At 31.9% G+C, this 20505-nt stretch overlaps 1 pseudogene; it reads left to right on the top strand.

Moving 5' to 3' along the window:
• Positions 1-20505, top strand: part of LOC142322804 (nucleolar protein 6-like) — a 110697-nt pseudogene that overhangs the window by 36974 nt on the left and 53218 nt on the right.

Raw genomic sequence — 20505 nt, 5'->3', positions numbered from 1 at the left:
AATACATAATAAGACCCAAAAGGTTGAAAAATATACGTATATTTTTTCACTCATTTACTTTATATAAAGTATTTATATGCTAATAATATCATTGAAAACATTAGTAAAACTTACAATAAAGAAATGTTTAAACCAGCATACAAACCTAATAAACACATAATAAAATATTAAAAAAATACAATAATAATAATAATAAAATAAATATTTTGTGTGGAATTTATAAAATTAAATGTAATGATTGTGATGGTATTTATACAGGAAAAACAAATAGATACTTAAAAACTAGATTTCTTTAACATTATAGAAATTATAAAAATAATAAGTTAGGTTTATTGAGGTTTATCTAATATGGCAGACCATCTAATAAACACTGAACATTCTATTTCTGACAGCACAAATTTATAAATGAATAAAAATAACATAAAATTAAATTTATTAGAAAAATATTACATTTACAAACTCAAACAAAATTTCAATTTGATAAACCATCAAACCGTATCTGAGGGAGACCGTCTTACAAAACTTGCAACAGATATTTATTTATGATTTGTTAATTTGTCATAGTAATAAATAATTTATTATTTATGGCGTTTTTTTTATGTTCTTCAGTTATTACTGTTGCTGTTTGGTTAATGTAAATGTTAACAATCCTTCTTCTATATCTGTATTTGAACCCTAATTTTTTTTAAAATACTGAACATTTTATTCCAGTCTACGTTACCGAATGCCTTTTCTAGGTCTATAAATGCCAAGTATGTTGGTTTGTTTTTCTTTAATTAAGAATAGTTGAAAAAATGAAAATTTATTAATGATTTCAAATACTTACATATTTACTTTATTTTTCTACATAGTCACAAACACTTTTCATATTGTGGAAACAAGCTTCTTCAAACCCACTGCATAAAATTCCATTGCCTGTGATTGTAATCATTTTTGCACTGAGATTTTCAACTCCTAATTTTCCTCAAATCATTGAGACACAAGCCAGTTTTTGAGGTGTAGGAAGAGATTGTAGTTACTGGGTGCAAGATCAGGACTGTAAGGGAGATGATCAAAAATCTCCCATCTGGATTTTTGAATTGTTTCTGTTGTGCATGAAGTCGTGTGTAGATATGGGTTATTGTGAAGAACAATTTCTGTCTTGGCATTCCTTGTCATTGGTTTTGAAAGGCATGATACAATTTAGAAAGTGTTTTGCAGAAGACTTGTGATGTGATGGATGTTTTAGTCATGGAACCATGAATGTTCATGGTTCCATGATTGGTTTCATCAAATCAGTCTGGACATTAGGCCTACCACTTCTCTGTTCATCATGAACATTTGAACGCTTTCCTTAAGTTAACGACACCATTGCCTCACTTTTCCTTCATTCATTGTGGTAAGCCCATATGTTTCACACAATTGATGGTGAATTTCATCAGCATTATGTCCTCTTGCATTTAGAGATCTATTCACTGATTGAACTTCACAACTGGCAGGATTTGTTTTACATCACTCATAATAATACACTACCTCGTAAAGGCAAACAACAATGACAGGCAATGTGGAGTTTACACGCGCAGCAGACCGCTTAAAGTTACTACGCAAAACCAGTCAGTTTTGCCAGTCTCTATTTATAACTCATCAGCCCATACTTTTACCTCATATAATGAACCTTTCCGCAAGCATTTTGCCATAATTCACATCCTTTAATTCCCAGGATAGTCCTCTCTGATGTTACAGAACCATCAAGTATCAATTTTATCTATTGGAACATATTTTTTGTATAATTTTTTTATATTACGTTTTAATGTAAACTTCATGTAAGTTTGTTTCTTTTATTTTAGCTGTTATTCAGCTTGGACATTCAAGTAGATGGCCAGAAAATGTTGAAGCTATTAGGAGAATTCATGCAGCATTTGTTATTGAAATAGCCAAGGCATTAAAAGAACAGTGCAAGTTGTTAACACAAGTTTTCCCTGATCATGTAAGAATATTCAAAGTAAGTTAAAAAAAGTAGTAATGAGAAGTTACTATAATTAAGGGATGCTAGAAAAGGGACTTTAATTGTTGTATCTCCTTTTAAAACTAATGTTATATATTCATTCTGTGTCATAGAGTGGTAATATAGAATATTTCATATTCTTAAAATTGAAGTATATTCTAAGACATTATGTTACTAAAGATAAGAAAAATCCAAATGTTGACAAGTTAAGATTTTATTTTTATGTACTTTAATATTAAATTGCATTATTTAAATTGTTCCTGTTATATGTTGAAACACATATATTTTCTAAATGTTAGCTATGATGTCAGCCAAATTTTTGTCCTGTTTTTATTATCACATGATGATAAAAAAATATTGTTATGAATTTAACAAGTTTTGTTTTATATATTGTAATGTTTTATACATTTCTGTTTATGCTGTGGATCATGTAAAATATTAATTTATTAATATAAAGTTTGCGATAATTTCTGGAATTGTTATGTTTTCTAATTTATGGATCTGTAAATACGAAACTAATATTAGTTTTAGTAAACGATTAATTTTAGTTTTTTAGTTTGATTAATTAACTATTTAGTTTATTTCTTAATTTTTGTACCAGTGGTGTTGAATTGATTAATTAAGAGAACAATTGGATTAAAATTTTATGTTATATTTCCTTCTCAGTTGCATTTATTTTAAAGTTATTTATTGAATAGTGCTTTATTGTATTTAAAATGAATTATCTAATAATATGCAAGCAGCGAAAACATTTAATAAACTTGGTTGTGACGTAAGTGTTCTGCATCCTCCAACTTGAAGCAGCATTTAAAAGGTTTAGAAATATCACACTGCACTGATTTTCAAGGAAAAATTCATTGTATTTCAAATTTATATGTGTTAAGGAAGTGAAGCAATGATTACTGGAAGTTGATTTCATTTCTAACTTGTAAATCATGATCAAAATCACAATTTTATCTGTAACTGGTTTGTATCTTTATTAGTCACAGAAATAATAGATCTGGATACTGAAAAAAAATTATTGAAAGTATGTATAATTATAAACATTTTCAATTTAATTTGGAATATATTACTTTTTTATGAACATTTTATTACTGCTCTTCATTTAATACATCTATTTTGTTGATTATTTTTCATTTTGTACTGGAATCTGTTTGTCTTTTGCTAAGCTTTTCCTATATTCTTAAAAAATCGTTTAAACAAAAAGTGATTCTTCCTAAGAATTTATGAATTTTCCTTACAATTTACAAAGACCTTTTTTATGGTTAGATGTATGAAATTTTTAGTCTTTTTAGTTCATCATACGTATTTATTTGGAATTTTAGAAACCAAAAAACACGTGTTTTTTTTTACTGTAAGCACTCATTTTTACCTTACCTTTTGCTTATCATGGCCTATGCCAGTTCCTTTTTTTTCGTAGTTTTATCAAGAAGTACATTTCTTGATTTTGAATTTTATCAAATTGCTTTTTCACAGTCATCATTTTTGATGGCTTACTCATCTATATTTTATGAGTAAATAAGAATAAAACTATAAAATTGAGAAAAATCAACTTCTAAAAAATGCAATTAAAACTATGACATTTTTCAGTTCTTTATTAATTGTCAACCTTTTGACATTGGCACTAGAATAATGGTCAGTAAGAGTGGTAATTGTTTTTAATTAGACATGCACTTCAAAAGGTTTGCACATTCTTAAAACATTATTTTTTAAAAATATTCTTAAGTTTATTTTCGGTTATACTTTATTTTTACCTGTTATATCATTGAACACTCCTTTCATTTTTAGCACATGCCATTTTTGTAATAATAACAGTAATAATACAATAAAATATCATTAGCACATTTTATAGGTAGGTGTTATTATTTAGGTATTATTATTTTGTTTTGTAAATGATAGATATGTATGTATAAATGCTGTTTGTTTACAGGATGGATATATTTTCAAATTGAGAGTTGTTTATCCTAGGGAAATAGCGTTGATGAAAGAAATCAAAACTTCTGAAGGACTTATTGCATACAGAGACACGACTGAATCTCTCAAAATGGAACAACACTTGTTACATTTACCAAAATTGACAGGAACCTTACATGGGTAATTCATGTAAAATTACTTTCACTTTGTAAAAAGCACATTTTATTGTTTTAATTTTTCTTCTACTAGTGTTTTTTTTAAATTTAATAACTTATTTTTTATTGATTTATATGTGTTCCTAGTTATATCATTTTATTGTGTATTCGTCAACATTATTACAACAGATCAAAAAATATACACTAAACCTAAAATCGCAAAATTTTACTTTAAAGATATTTACTAGGATTTTTTATTCTACTGGATAAACATAATCAAGATTAGTCAGACCAGTTACCTCAATAGCTCTGTTAGTTCATCTCTGATTACAAAACAGAGGTCCTGGGTTTGATTCCCAACCAGAGTTAGGATTTAACAATGAAGTAAGAACTATCTTTCAAGGTCTATGTATTAATTACTAAAAGTTGTACTGAAGTCTCTCTCCTTTATGGATTACTCTGCGTTCTTTTTATTTGACATTTTAGACTGTCTTGCAGCTTGGTGAGATCATGTCCTTGGTTTCTACCGTCATTCTGAATTGTTGAATTAATTCTATAAAATTTGTTTTGATTTTTTTATCTTTTTTTTTTTTTAACAGCTATTTTGATAAAATTACTATGTTTTATATACACATTAAGGTTATTTTGATTTTAAAATATATTTAAGCAGGTTTTTTTTTTAACACAGTAACTTTGTTATCATTAACCTATAGTGCCAGCAGAGTAGCAGTCAGTTATCTACAAAAGAAAGCTCCATTGTTTTGGTTGATTTATTAACCAGTTTATTAAGTGTGGCTTTTGTTATTGGTATACTTATTCCTTTCATTTTCATGATAGTAAATGCCATGAATTGTTTTTGTTGTTGTAAAAGTATCAGGTTATAACATAAGCAATTAACTTATCTCTAAGGGCCCTTGCCTGTTATTCATAAATAAATTAAACTAATTAACTCTTTCATGTGTCTCTTAATATCTTGTATTTCCCTGATCAAATGGCTCCTCCCTAACAACGTACAAGATACATTCCTTATTTTAATATGTTTTCATAATTATCTAAAGAATAAAATTTTTTCTAGTTTTAATCTATGGATATATTATCTATATAAAAAATATCAGATTACTTACTACATCAGCTACATTTTTGGTTGTTATGGTAGATTTCTTATAATTTGATATTACAGATATAATAAAACTTATTTTTTACAACAATGAATGCAAAAAAAAAATATAAGTTCCATTAGCAGTTTTAAATTTTTTCTGCTTCAAAAAATGCATTTTGCTTGCTTCATCGAAAGCCAATGAGAGAGATGTTATTTTTTTAATTTCTCACTTAAATGTTCTCCCATTTAAATTAATTTTTGTATTTCATGACAGAAAGCTTTTTATGTGCAAGTCTCATCTCAAAACAAATCAGAAATTGTCTAGTTTTTTTTTAATAATTGGTTAAGAAGCATTGTTCCATCACCTCTGAGTCATTTAATGGCATAATCCTGGTGTCTGTTTCTGTAAATTTATAGTGATTTAGGATTAGCAACCATTTTTAAATTAAGTAAAATTTAAAACCACCTATACTTGGTTATAATGCAAATAGTTTAAATTGTAAATATGGCTTTATTAGGTCACCAATTCAGTGTCCAATGCATCTGTCCAAATACTAAAACTAGCTTTTAGTTAGTAGTATAAAAAAATTAAGTTTCAGCTAATTGTATTATCACTATCATCATGGAACCAGATGGCAGATTGTTCAGGGATACCTCAGTTGTGGCTGCTTTCCAGATTGCTGGAAGACAGCTCTAGTTAGGGAGCTTCTAAACAGAAGGAACTTAGTAAGATTAACATTTATTGGCTGATTAGCCTTTGGCCATCCCTTGGTAATTTGCTTAAGCAGTTGAATGAGAAAAGCTCCAAGGAACACATTGGATATTATTCAAGATTTAAGCTGGTACAGTTACATGAAAGAGGCAGGGACTAAGGATTGTATTATTAATTACAATCCTGTATGACAGAAAGCACCACATTATCAACGTAGTGTTGCTTTCATGTCTTGGAAATTTTTATTCATATCAATTGATTCCTTCACTTGGAGTTTCCAAACACAGCTGGAAGTACACGGATTTAGAGAGTACGGTGATGTGTCAATAGCGGCACCACTAACAATTACTACTAGGACTATGTTACAATGGAGGTTACTTTCCAAACTGCCCTTCTACATTTGAAACAGTCTGAGCAAGATTTGTGCATAAATTGAGTTTACTCTCTAGGATATATACTTATGGAGCCTCTGTAATAATTATTGCATAGAAGAGATTTATTGGAGTAGTTCATAAAAGAGTAACAGAACTACAGATCCATACAGAAAATTTAACAATTTTCATTGCGTTATCTACCAACAAAATTTGTTTGCAAAATCGATTAAATTCACAAATCTTAAGGAAATTGTAGTAGCCAGTATTATGTTCTTATCTTTTTTTCCTGTTTAGCCTCCGGTAACTACCGTTTAGATAATACTTCAGAGGATGATATGTATGAGTGTAAATGAAGTGTAGTCTTGTACATTCTCAGTTCGACCGTTCCTGAGATGTGTGATTAATTGAAACCCAACCACCAAAGAACACCGGTATCCACGATCTAGTATTCAAATCCGTGTAAAAATATCTGGCTTTACTAGGACTTGAACACTGGAACTCTCGACTTCCAAATCAGCTGATTTGGGAAGACGCGTTCACCACTAGACCAACCCGGTGGGTAGCCAGTATTATCTATATTTAGTCATGTGCACTTAATAATTACTCCCAATTCAAGGAGTATTTGGCAGGCCTATTTTCGTATTGTGAAGTGTAAATGTAAATATGGTTGAGTAAAAGTAAAATGTTAAAATGATTTTGTGATCTGTGACAAGACATTGCAAATTTTATGGATATAAAAAGAAACACAATCAAATAAAAGGTACTGAGTGGAGTGTGTGATTTAACATTCCTTTTATATGTCATCGGATACCTAAATGATGTGAATCTTAAGTTCAGTTCTTTACCAACAAGGATAATTGATGTAATAATTATCCTTGTTTTGCAAAAACAAGGATAACCGGTTCATGAGTTGCATGGACATGTCAAAACATTTTGTAATAAACTAAGATTGTTGGAGAGTCAGAAAAGAGCTAAAAATTATCATTTTCGTACTTTAGCAACTAATAAAAATATCCCTTATTGTTATGGAGAGATGAACTGAAGATGATTCAAGGTTGGCTGACTTCCAAAATAAAGACTTCACGTACACTATGTTTGCTCGTCTGATGGATGCTGAAGTAAGTAATGTGCCAGAAAACCTACAGATTTAATGTTAGGGAGCTTTAGGTAGATTTAATACTAAAATCACTATTTAACTATGGATTTTTATGAATTTATTAAGTGGTGGGGGGGGAAATATACAAATTTATACACCTTTTAATAAAAATCATTAATTAGTCTTTTTGGCAGCACATTTATATGTATGAACACTTTTTCCAAGAATGAAATTGTAAATTCAATTAATTAAATATTTAGACAATCACAGGTGAAAACCTTGAAAATTATATGTGATTTTCCTTAAGTAATATTAACATCAATATTGATAGTCTCATAGTTCAAGTACAAGACCAGTTTCCTTCATATTACATTTTTGTATCATTCATTATATTATAAAATTATGTAGAGCTTTATACCAAAGTATTATATAATAAATAAATTAAAAATGAAATATTGCAGTAGCAACTGTTTTAATTTACTTAATATATTAATTTGTTTTATTTAATAACTTGGTCCAGTTCTTGACTCGCAGACAATGATCATTTGGTTCCTAAATTGTAAATGATTGTCCATGCCTGTCTTAAAGTACAATACGTAAAGTTCAAGTTAAATGAAATGCTTACAGTCTATAGCAGTGTTTCTCAACCTCTTTAGCTCCATGACTCCCAAAAAGTAAAAAATACATATATAATGAATATCTCATGACTCCCCCCCCAACACCAAACCAATGAAACCACGTTAAAACTATTTAGCTGCATTGATAGCAACAGGTATGAACATGCATCTATGAAGTTTATAAACATGAGCAATTTACAGATTCCAACTTGATGTATATGTGCTCCTTGTGATTTAGTCTGCTTGCACAATATTCAGTATTAAAGCATCATGTTTGAACACGTCTTGCTCCTAGCAGTATAAAAGAGGCAGAAGAGATTTAATTTTGAATGCAAAGCATGCATGGTGCCTTTATTTAAGTTTTTTAAAACATAGTTTCATTGAAAATAATAATCTAAGTCTTGAATTTTTAGTAAATAATTAAACGGTGTAACTTTGTTATTTTTTTTTGTTTTTCAGTTAGATTTTTATGTAAAATGCATAAATTTGTAAAAAAACAAAGTGAACCATCTACATCTATTGAATCAGTTGGTAAAAAGAAAAGATTGTACGACAGTTATTTAAATTGTGGTTCGCCACAGTGTGTTGTTTGCTTTCAAGTCCTTTCCATGAAAGCATGAAGCTATCAAAATTAATTTGACACTTGGAAACTAAATATCCTGATCATAAAAGTAAACCCTTGGAATTTTTCAAAAGAAATTACATATTTTGGGAAATCAACAAACTTCTATTTATAAATCAAGCCGTACTATTAAAAGTACACTTGAAACATCTTATCTCATAGCATTAAGAGTAGCTAAGCTGTCCTTACCCAATAAAATCACAGAAAACTCCATATTGCCTGCTCAATTGATATGGTCAGTGTTTTTTTATAGGCATGGAAGGTGCAAAAAATTGAAAAAATTCCGCTTTCTAACGACACGGTATCAAGGTGAATTAATGAAATGGTTGCTGATGTTCAAGATCAGAAAATTCAGCAAGTGAATTTTTTAGTATTCAATTTGATGAATCAACAGATGTGGCAAACATTTCTCAATTCTTATGTTTTGTGAGATATGAATGCAATAGGGACATATCACTTAAAGAACATAGTTTTGGAAATCAGTACGTGCTCATGCAATAGGACAATATTGTTTTAATGAAGCTACTAAAAACTGTAACATGGACAAAATGTGTTGCAGTATTGTATGTATAGTGATGGTGTAAAGGTGATAACAGGAAAGAACAGTGAATTTCTAAAAGAATTAAAGAACATGTTATACCTAGGGTGGAATGGATGCAATGCTTCTTTCACAGACATGCTCTTGCCTCAAAAAATATGCCAGAAAATCTCAAACAAATTTTTTGTTAAGCTGTAAAAATGGTTGATTTTTACATTTACCATTTTTACAAATGGTTGAATTTTATTATAAGTTAACCATTACAGAATAGGCTGTTTGCTAAACTATGTGATGAAATGGGCAAAAAAAATCTCTTCTTTTCTGTACAGAAATCAAATGGTAATCATTATCGTGGGAGAAAATGCTAACCCAGTTATTGCAATTGTGAGATGAATTAATAATATTTTCCAGAATAAACACGTGCCCTTCTAAATCTTTTTACAGAATAATGAGTATATGTTGCTGTTGGCTTACCTAGCTGATGTATTTTCGCATGTAAACAACTTGAATGTCAATTTACAAGGACATGATAAAAACTTTTTATTATTGACAGACAAAGTTCATGCTTTCATTAAGAATCTTGATATCTGGATTATTCATTTTCAAAGGAAAAATTATGTATGTTTCCACTCTCTTCCAATTACATTGAGAAAAATTTGGATGAAGAAGACTTTATTATTCACCACAGTTTGGGTAGCATGAAGATAAGATGCATTTTCATGAACTAAAAGAGTATTTCCCAGAAGATAAAAAATATTTCTCAAAGAGATGGGTACTGAATCCATTTAGTGAAAATGTTGCAGCTGCTAAATTGCCAGTTGGGATTCATAACCAGTTCATAGAAATGTCTGCCAATAAAATGTTATAACTACAATTCACATCTGAATGTTTAGATATATTTTGGCTTGCTTGTCATAGTGAATAAGGAAATTTAGGAACAGAAGTAATGTATTAATTTAACCCTTCCGCTACGTCTTACCTCAGTGAAAAAGGATTTTTGTCTATGATTGCACTAAAAACTAAATATATAAATTATCTTTTATTACTTGAAAACAATTTGGTTTTGTGTGTTACACAGATCCACATATGAAGAAACTTTTAAATGAAAAATAAACACAACCATGTCATTAATTTATTTTCTTTATATGTTTACTTACAAATATAAGTAAATTGTTTATAATAAATTTTTTGATTTCCTTTTATTTATTTTTTTAATAAAATCATTTCTCATAAAATGATTGTTTACATGTAAAGCTGTAGGCTAATTTTGCAATCTCCAGGTTGAGATGTTGGTCTGTAGCATAGTTAATTTGTAAGATGTACTAAAATCCCTCAGGCTAAAGATTGTTATATGAATAAAGTATGTATCAGAACATGGATGGCAAATATTGAAGTACATAAGTTCTGAAATATATTTACAGGACTATTAGACATATTAAATTCAATTTATTTTTTAACATATTTTTACTTTTGCCATAATGTTTATGGCATTTTACTCTTTATTTATTTATGTTAAATTGTCAACAAGTTAAGTTTGCAGTTTCTGAGTTATGGTCCCACTGTTTGTTTGGTTAAAAGATGGTTAAGAGCTCATATGATAGATGATGAATTATTTCCAGATGTTCCTCTTGAATTAATTGTAGCCTCGCTATTTGTATCTCCTGAACCTTTTACTATAGTATTGCAACCACAGACAGCATTCCTACGCATGTTAAATATATTAGCTAATAGAAACTGGTGTCTTGAACCTATTATTATTAATTTCAATCAAGAACTTACTCGTAAGTACCAAATATTACAGTGTATTTATTTCATTGATTTTAGTTACCATAAATGTTTATGTTTAGTACCAGTTATCGTTTTTCATGTTGGTCCTGAATAAGACAGAACAACTGACAAAAACTGTCATCTTATAATCTGATGGTTATACAATTATTTAAATGCCTTCAGGAATAGCATTCTGCAAATTAAATGGTGTGAAATAAGAATAAAAGTCAACTACCCAAGTCATAGATTATAAATTGGGGCCCCATTGATCATAAAAGTTAAAACAATGAGGGGGTGTATTATCACATTTTACTGTGTTTAATATTAGAATGCTGTTAATATTTTGTTTTAAAATAATGAACTGCTAAGGGCACTAAATAATGCCTTTATCAGTCCATGCCACTTAAAATAAATAAATAAAAATATTTCATGTTGTTTTTGAATGAGTTTTGTGTTTGATTTTTTTTTAACTGACTTTTCAAAGAAAACTACAGTACTTTCGGTCACACAGTGGGATTAGGGGATGAAATTGAATTTTCTTTACATTTTGAGGTTTGAGGAGTGTGAAAATGCTATTCACTTAAAATGTAATGCCCTTATAAAATTACATTTTATATCCCTAATCCCATCATGTGATCAAAAGTTATACCATCACTTTATGTATATATATATATATATGCCTATATATTAAATATGTGGCTCAAAAAGCTTCAAAACTACTAGATCAATTTCATTGAAATTCAGATATGTTGTAGTTAGTAGTGATCTGAAGTTGTGAATTTTATGAAGATTGGTTGAGTTGTCCTTCAGTTATGCTCAATTTAAGGTCAACAACAAATGTAATGAGATTATGTTGACTTGTGTGTATGGTCTACTCATTTTTAATTACTTCATCAAATTATGGTTAAAATAATTTAATTTTTTTTATAAACACAAAATATATTTTAATATTAAATTTAAAAAAATTATAAAAAATAAAATAACAAAAAGTCTGTCTTCTTGCATAGAACTGCTCAAGAATTTCTTCTATTCTTATCTGTTAAGGAAATAATATTCTGTCACCTTATCTAATGGTTTCATTCATGTTATTACAGTTTTCCTTTCTTTCTTAATCATTGTTTAGTACTATAAACTTTGAAAAGACCAAGGAAGTTATGTTTCCTAACTCTTATTTGAAGTAGTAAATTTATTTTAAAACAGCTCATTAAATAATTGTATTAAATTATGTAAAAAAAAATTACTAGCAATAAACATGGATTTATTTATTAAAGAATAATTAAATAAAGAATACTAAAATGAATAGTTCAAATTATACAAAAAGAAGAGAAAATCTTTCACATCTATGCCAAAACCTTTTTGGTAGTTTGCCAGGTTGGCTATTGAAAAAAAGTGTATAATACATACAATGTTTGTTAAAATGTATCTGACCATAGACCATGATAAAAATATAAAGTATAGTGACTTCTAATCCTAGTCTCTTTCAAAGTAGTCTAGTCCCTTTGTGATTTTATTCACTTAACCTGTGGTTCTTCTATTACTGGAAACTTTTCATTATTCTCTTTTGGATTAGCTACCAGTTGTACAGCTGCATTCATCACACATCCTTTTCTGGTTGTCAAGTCAGAATCTTTTCATTGGCACTTTCAGCTAGAGAACAGCCACAAATCTGATGAATAAGGAGATCTGATGATTGATGAACATATGGAATTTTATCCTGGATTAGATAAAATGAACAGACAGATTTGTTATTGTGATGCAGCTGCACTTGCGTGATTTCCACAGAGCAGGATTTTTGCACCAAACTGCATCATGAAGATGACACAGAACCCCCAGATGTACTGTTCATTGATAGTTTGCTCTTCTGGTGGGTATTCATGATTCAGTACTTAAAAAAGCAGTCGGCATCACTTTCACCTGTGTTGTTATCTTCACCCCAAGGGATGATGGTGACTTCCATTGCGATGATTGAGCTTTTTGGTTTCTTAGCTGTATCTGTATATATTTTAGTTATTGTGGTCTTAAGGAAACTAGGATCACTATTTGTTATCTGTTAATCTAGCATACACAACTGATGACACTATTATGACATTCCAAAAAAAAAAAAAAAAATGTTCAGTACTAGTACTGCATTTTACTAAGCTTTACCTCTTCCATTCAAACACTTTTCAGAATAAAAGTGTGCCAGATAGTTTTTAAATAGACTGCATATATAAACTTATTTTTTACTGATATCAATATATATATATTAAAAAATAAAGTTTTAGTGTATTACTTTTTTTTCTTTATTAAATTCCTTTATAACCCAAGACATTTGCATTGGTGGCATCCTGACAGAGGCCAACCTGTGTTTTGTTTTCAAGTTTATAGGGTCTAAAAGAAGATGACCTCTGGTAAAGCCCATCAGGGTTAGGAACAAAGGGGATGGTATGGCAACCAGGATTGTCACAAAGCAGGTGTCTTCCGCTACAGGAGCCAGGATTAATTAATTAGATGCATTTCTTACAAGCCTGTATACTGTCCAAAGCAAAAATGTTCAAAAACTTCTTTGCTCTCCTTTCTTATGCCTCCTAAACTAAGTTCTGTAAAAAACTACTTGCACATTGTATCAAACTTTTGTTTTTACTGATATTTAAAATCAGCATTTTGTGTACCTAAGTTTTTCAAATAATTTTAAGAGACTTTATTATTTCTACGTAGTCAAAGTTCTTATCTGTTGTATCACTGCAGCCCATAAATATTTCCTTGTCCCTTCACGCTACATTAGTTTCTGCCTCTCTCTGATCTTTTTACCTTCTAGTCATGCTTTCAGTTTCTTTCTATGTTTCAATAACTTATTTTTCATATCTTTATTGTGGTTCTTTATATGTTGTTCATTACCAAATCATTTTTTCTTTTCTACACTCCATCCTCATTCATTGGTTGTAAATACCCTTAATGTACTTCTTCTTTCTCTGGCGCTACAGTCCATTGTGAATCTTGAACTCCCGTATGATATGCCTCCAAATATCCCTGTCTTTTACTTCTATCCACCACTGCTGACACCCAGGATTCACAGATCACTCTACATCCTCCATTCATCTTCTTCTAGGTCTTCCTTGTCTTCTTGTTTTGAACATTTCCCCTCTGAGAACGGCATTAAGCATTCTATCACTCTCCATCCTTGCCACACATCCCAACCATCTTATCCTGTGCGCCTTGATGTCTTGCACTAAATCCCTTTCATCAATATAGCAGGTTATATCTTCATTATTCCTTATTCACCACCTGTCCTCAGTTCTTACAGGTCCCACAATTCTTCTTATGATCTATCTTTCAAAAATCCGTAGGGATGTCTCACCTTTTTAGTTAACATCCAGTTAGCTAAAAGTTAGTTAAGTGCTACAAAATGTGCTCAGTTAGTTATTGCGTGTTGCAAACTTTGACCTGAAGAGTTTCAGGTTGGTAAAATACGATTTATTCCAGCTGCTATCCGGCTTTCTATTTCAACCTGTAACCTATTCTCGTTATTTAGGTTACTTACTAAATATTTAAACTCCTTTACTGCTTCAAGTGTCACATTGTCATACAATATCTCTCTACCTTTTAGTCTTATCTACAATTAGTCTTCTACCTTCCTTTTTCACAATTTTAAAATATTTTGTCTTTTAAATATTAATTTCCAGACCCACTGCCTTTCCCTCATCCTGCAAATCCTAAACATTTTTATTTCGGTCTGAACATTTCTTGAGGAGAGATCATTGGCATAAACACACACCTGTTTCATTTTATGGAAAACATTCCCATCCACTTGCAGAGTTTTTAAAACCTTATCAATAGCCAGGTTGAAAATTACTGTAGTCTGAGTCAGTGCATCACCCTGTCTCACTCCATTGTTCACTTCAAAAGATCTATTCACTTTATTTCCTACCTTTACACAAGCCATGGAATTTACCTTCGTCATCATAACAAGCTTTATTTATTTTATTTGGTATCCCATTTTTGAGCATTAGCTCTGGCAAGTATTTTTTACAGACACTAAAAGTTTGCTGAAAATCAACAAATATGCAAAGCAGGTCAACATTGTACTCGTAGCATCTCTCCATCAACTGTCAGTATAACGAATATTTGAATTTCGTCCATGGTTCCTCTGTTTTGTGTGTGAAGCCACATTTTGATTACTTATTATTTCATCAGTATAGATCGTCAATCTTTGCAAAAGCAGAGGAGAATATCTTATATACAGTGTTATATCAGTATTATATCTTTGTAGCAATCGCAGTTTAATATGTCTCCTTTTTTAAAAATGAGACAAATAATTTCCATTTTCCAATCATTCTGCAACTTTTCTTATCTCCATATCCAAGTCACAAGTTTCTATATTGACTGCATCAGTCACTGACTTTCATAATTGATGATTTCTGCTGGAATGGAGTCACTTTATTATATCTCAAGCTCGCTATTACTTTTTTAACCTCCCGATCACTAGGAGATTCTACAAACATCTCTACCGACCCTGTAATATCTGTTTCATGCGGCGCTTCCACTTCATTGTTGAAGTGAATTTTCTTCATAAACTTCAGCCCATCTTTCCAATATCCTATCCTCTTCACCCCATCACCTGTTCATTCCCATCTTTACACAGATTAAGTCTAGCTTGCTAACCCCTCTCCAATGCCTTAATCCTCCTATACATCTCTTCACTATTATTTTGGATAGCCACTCTTCTATGATTTTGATACACTTTTGCTGCCACTCTCATTTTTTCCTTCTGCAGGTGTCACTAGCAACTCTTCTTAAATCTTTATAGATTTCTCTCCTTTGCCCTGTATCCCTCCACAACATAACTCCTTTTGCTTCGTTCTTCGTGTTTATTGCCTCTCTGCATTCTATGTCGAACTATTTGCTGTTCCTCTTCCCCTTCCCCTTCCTCTCTCTCAATTCATCCTCCAGGACCTGTATCATGCAATTCTTCATGCTTCCCAGTCCTTATCGATATTTTTATCAACCGATACCACACAAAGGTAAGGAGGTAGCCCCCTCACCATACTTTCCTCAAATACTTTTACATTTTCATTACTCTTCAGCTTTTCCACATTCCATTTCCTCCTTTTCTCTGCCCCTGCAATTAACACATGTGGCAATTTTTCTCTCGTGCATGTTCTCACCATAAAATGGTCAGTCACAATTCAGACCGTATATTGATCATCCATCAATAATGGATGATGCATGTCTTCTTTATATAATTTCATGATCAATCTGATTCAGAACATTCATCTGTGGAGATATCAGTGTTACCTTGTGAATTGCTTTGTGTGGGAAGAAGATACTTTTAATAATCATGTTATTTTCCAGTGCACGCTATATCAATCTCCTTCCACTGTCACTTGTTATCTCATGAAGGGTATTTTTGCCAGCTACCTGTCTTGCGAAGCCTTCTTTTCTGATAGTTACTTTAAAATCACCAAGTAGCACAACGGCATCGTACTTTAATAACGTTCCGCATTCTCTAGCTAGAATATCATGGAAGTTATCCTTCTCTTCATCAGGATGATCTTCTGTTGGAGCATATGCTGATATTAGTGAGATGTTTCTGAACTTTCCTTTTAGTCTTATTGTACATAGTCTGTTATTGATTGGATTCCAGCCAAGCATGCTATCTCTCTGCCCACGCACCACACATCATAAATCCAACTTTGTTTCTCCCCACTCTTGTGTCTTAGCCACTGTATAAGAGAGTAAACTCCTTCTTGTCTAATTTGCTCTGTTCTGACCATCTTAGTTCCTGTAAGGCGACACTATCTCAGATTACGTAGAATGTAAAGATGATGTTACAAACTGGCAAGATGTATGAAATCACCAGGGAAATTACTAAGTTTTAAGTGGAGGTAGCCTGCCTTTATACACTCTTATTATCTGTTTTCTTTTATACGTTTTTTATTTCTGGACTATAAAGTACCACTGATTATTATAGCTTTGTAAATATTGATATATATATATTTTTTTTTTAATGAGAAATCAAAATTTTAGCATAGTTTCAGACTATTTTTCTTATGTCTTATTTTAAAAAACTATTATTTTTTTTAAATAATCCCTACATATCCCATTATTTTTATGTCTTTGTAAATGTTAAACAACTCGAAATATAATATGTATAATTCATTTCAGGTGATGACATAACAGAGATCGAACAATCATTTAGAACTGGCCGTGATAATAATTCATTACCTGGTTTATTAATTGCAACATCATATGATAAAACTGGAATTGTATGGACTAGAGATGCTCCTACACTACCAATATTATTCCATGTTGCTAAACTGGCTAAAGAATCATTGAGTATATTGGAAACTCAACTTTTATTGACTGAGAATTCTGAAGAATTCAAGGTATTTATTATTAATTTGGTTTAGAACTGTAATTTTAAATTTATAGTGAAACATTAATAGTTCAAATATGGAACATTATGGTATGGAATATTAAGATCTGTTTCCTTACATTTAATTTGAAAAAAATTATAAATTTGGTTTAAGTGGATGATAATATTTCTGTAATAGCTGTTGGTCAAGGCAATCCCTGATAAACAGTAGAACATGAGTTTTATTCCTGGTATGAATTTGGTATTTTAATTACATTTGTTTCTAAATGTTTTAATTAAAATAAAATTAATGTCCTCATCCACGTTCTTCAAAATGTCATGGATTCTGTTGTGTCTGAATAAGTAAATTTGATTTAAAATTTAGTTTAATAGTAAAATATATAAAAATGAAGTTTTAGTAGAGGCAAGCTTTGATTCTCAATTTTTATTTTCTAGAGCATAGCTCTAGAGCTATGCTGTAGAAAGCAAAGTATGGTAATCACTCAAAAACACGGAGTATGGGTTTTTTGTGTTTCTCAACGTTTCATGACCAAAGGACCCCAAAAAACAAAAAAAAAAAAGTGACGGGTAATGTTCACCCATACATATGTACGTATGTTGGCATGTTTGAAGCTTAATTACTTTTGAATACATAAGCCTGTTTTGTGGAAATTTTTAACAAAATGTATATAGGACAATTAGTTGTTAAAAGTTTAGGGTCAGTATCTCCAGAAAGTATGGTATACAGTTCTTTGAGGGCAGTTTTCCCCCAAAGGGAAGTCTTATTCTTTAAGACTTTGGGGGTTGGCGTCCCCACAGGCCTAGCCTCTGCAGCTTTTCTTCCCACTACACATTCTACACTAACTGTAGAATACTTTTCATTATACACGTATACTACACCAGGTATACTACATGAATTACAACATATATATTTACTCGACTACACAACATCCAACACAGTTTTCTCTTTCACTTACACTTGGTGGTGTTGCAACATCGTACGAAATGCAACCGTAACCCAAAGTGGGAACTATCGTGCCGATGGGTGAATGGCTATACGTAGTGAGTCTTGAACGATGTCCTCTGGGCACCGGAGCAAACCCAGTTGTATTTAGCTCTAGCTCCAGTACGCGTACGCTCTGCTGGAGTGGTTTATTATATCGCCGGTTCTTGTGGGACCAAAATTTCAGTTCCTACAGCAAATTCTATGATGGTTGGTGGTCCATCTGAAAAAAACACCATTTTAAGTCTGGTGAAAAGGCCTCGGTCAGCTTCGTCTGATGAGGATAATTTTGCTACAGCCGATGAAAAAAGGAACATTAGAAAATGACGTGATGGGACAATTCTGGTGGAGACATATAACGATGAGCAGAGTCGGTCTTTGTTACGTCTGACCAATATGTGCGGCATAGTCGTAAGTACGACATGCCACAAGACCCTAAATACCAGCCGAGGGGTGATTTTTTGTTGTGACCTTCTGGAAATGAATTTGAGGTAAATTGCTGATGAACTTAGTACTAGGTGTTGTAGAGGTGAAACGTATGATGAAACGGCAGAACGGGCAGAAGAACCAACGCCGTCCCTTGTACTGACTTCAGTCTTCCTGAGAGAGGATTAAGGTGGGTTACCTCTCCGTTCGGGTACGCCAGTTCATTCCCAACCCACGGCGGTGTTTCAGGTGCCAAAGGTACTATACTACAACATCCAAATGTACCAAATGTACATACTACAACATCTTGCTCGAGGTCGGAGATCTGTGCTCGATGTGCTATCAAAGGCCACAGTGACACTAACTGCAAGGAAAGTGAAAAATGTGCAATCTGCAATGGTTCACATACGGCCTGCTCCCAAGATTGCCCAACCTTAAGGAAGAGAAAGCCATTCTCAAGATCTGTACTGAGCAGAAACTATATTTTCCGGCTGCACGCAGGGAGTATAGGAAGATAGTTAACTCACGGAACCTCGTACAACCTGATGTGTCCTTCGCCACTGCTGCACCAAAGCAACTACTTCACCTGTTCATACTCCACAGTGCAGATCCTGCACCGAACTTAAGAAACTCGTTCAGATGCTTTCTGAACAGGTTACTTTGCTTATGGCCACTATTTCGGGGCTGACAAGGATGAGTGAAAAGTCCTGCGTCACAGTAACTGAATCCAATAGTGTGGTCCATACAGAAGTTCCTGCTCCCAAAGTGCTGCCGGTACGGGCAGAGGCTACCACAGCTGGCTGTAAGCCAACTAACAAGGTTCCCAAAGTAACCCACATGACCACTCTCTCTGGGATGTCAGTAGCGACATCCAGTTCTCATAAATCTCCTCCGCCGTCACCCCATATACTGGAGGATATGGTTGAGGAACCTCCCGACCCAAAGGCGTCGGAGTTATCTAAGTTGAAGAACACGAAAAAGAAAAATAGAATCACGTACAACTGAATTCTATATGGTTTCCTGAGTATATTAATTATTATTATATTTTTTATTTTATTTTAATTTTATGAACATTATTCAGTGGAATGTTAGGGGTGTTTAGTCCCGCATTGAAGATATTGGAGTACTGGCGCAGGTGCATGGTCCGATTGTCATGTGTTTCCAGGAAACTCATCTTCGGCGACATGACCCAATCGCACTCAGGGGATACTTTAGTGAGAGATGTGTAGTACACGGTAGAGTGGCTATTTTCCTACCTAATTTAAGATTTATTCATTTTCACTAATTTTGTCTAGAATTTTAACAATGAACTGGAAATGTCTTTCTGATACAGAAAAACATTTCAGTTCATTGTTAAAATTCTAACATAAAATTAAAAGCATAATTAATATCATTCTTTATTAATACAGGTTTTATTTCTCGCACTGGCTGAATGTTATATCCATAAAATTAAACCTTTTACTTAAGTAAAACCTTACAAGTTATTGTTTTTGGAATTGGTAACATGTCTGATTCATCCCACATTTTCTTCTGATAATGGTTCTTTCAAACAATTTCTGTTAGAAAACAGTTCCTGTTTCTGATCGAACAAACCCCACATACAGTTTTCATATGGTGGCCCCTTTTCATATTTATGTCAAAATGCACTAAAATGCATTAAAATTTTTGACTTCAGTTATGCATGCCACAAAACATCTGCTTTTTCTGGAATAGAAAACATAGTAAACAAAGAACTACACCTCAACAACAATATGGAGACTGATGCTCCACAAATTTTTCAGGTAGAGGTTACAGTGCTGCCAACATAATTTCTCATAATCCCTATTGCCTTGATCTGAGCTACTAAAACCTCATATATATATAT

This window comes from Lycorma delicatula, chromosome 4, assembly GCF_047948215.1.
Source record: "Lycorma delicatula isolate Av1 chromosome 4, ASM4794821v1, whole genome shotgun sequence".
NCBI classification, from domain to species: domain Eukaryota; kingdom Metazoa; phylum Arthropoda; class Insecta; order Hemiptera; family Fulgoridae; genus Lycorma; species Lycorma delicatula.
Note: the sequence above shows the minus strand (reverse complement) of the source record. Positions and strands in the feature narration are given on the sequence as shown.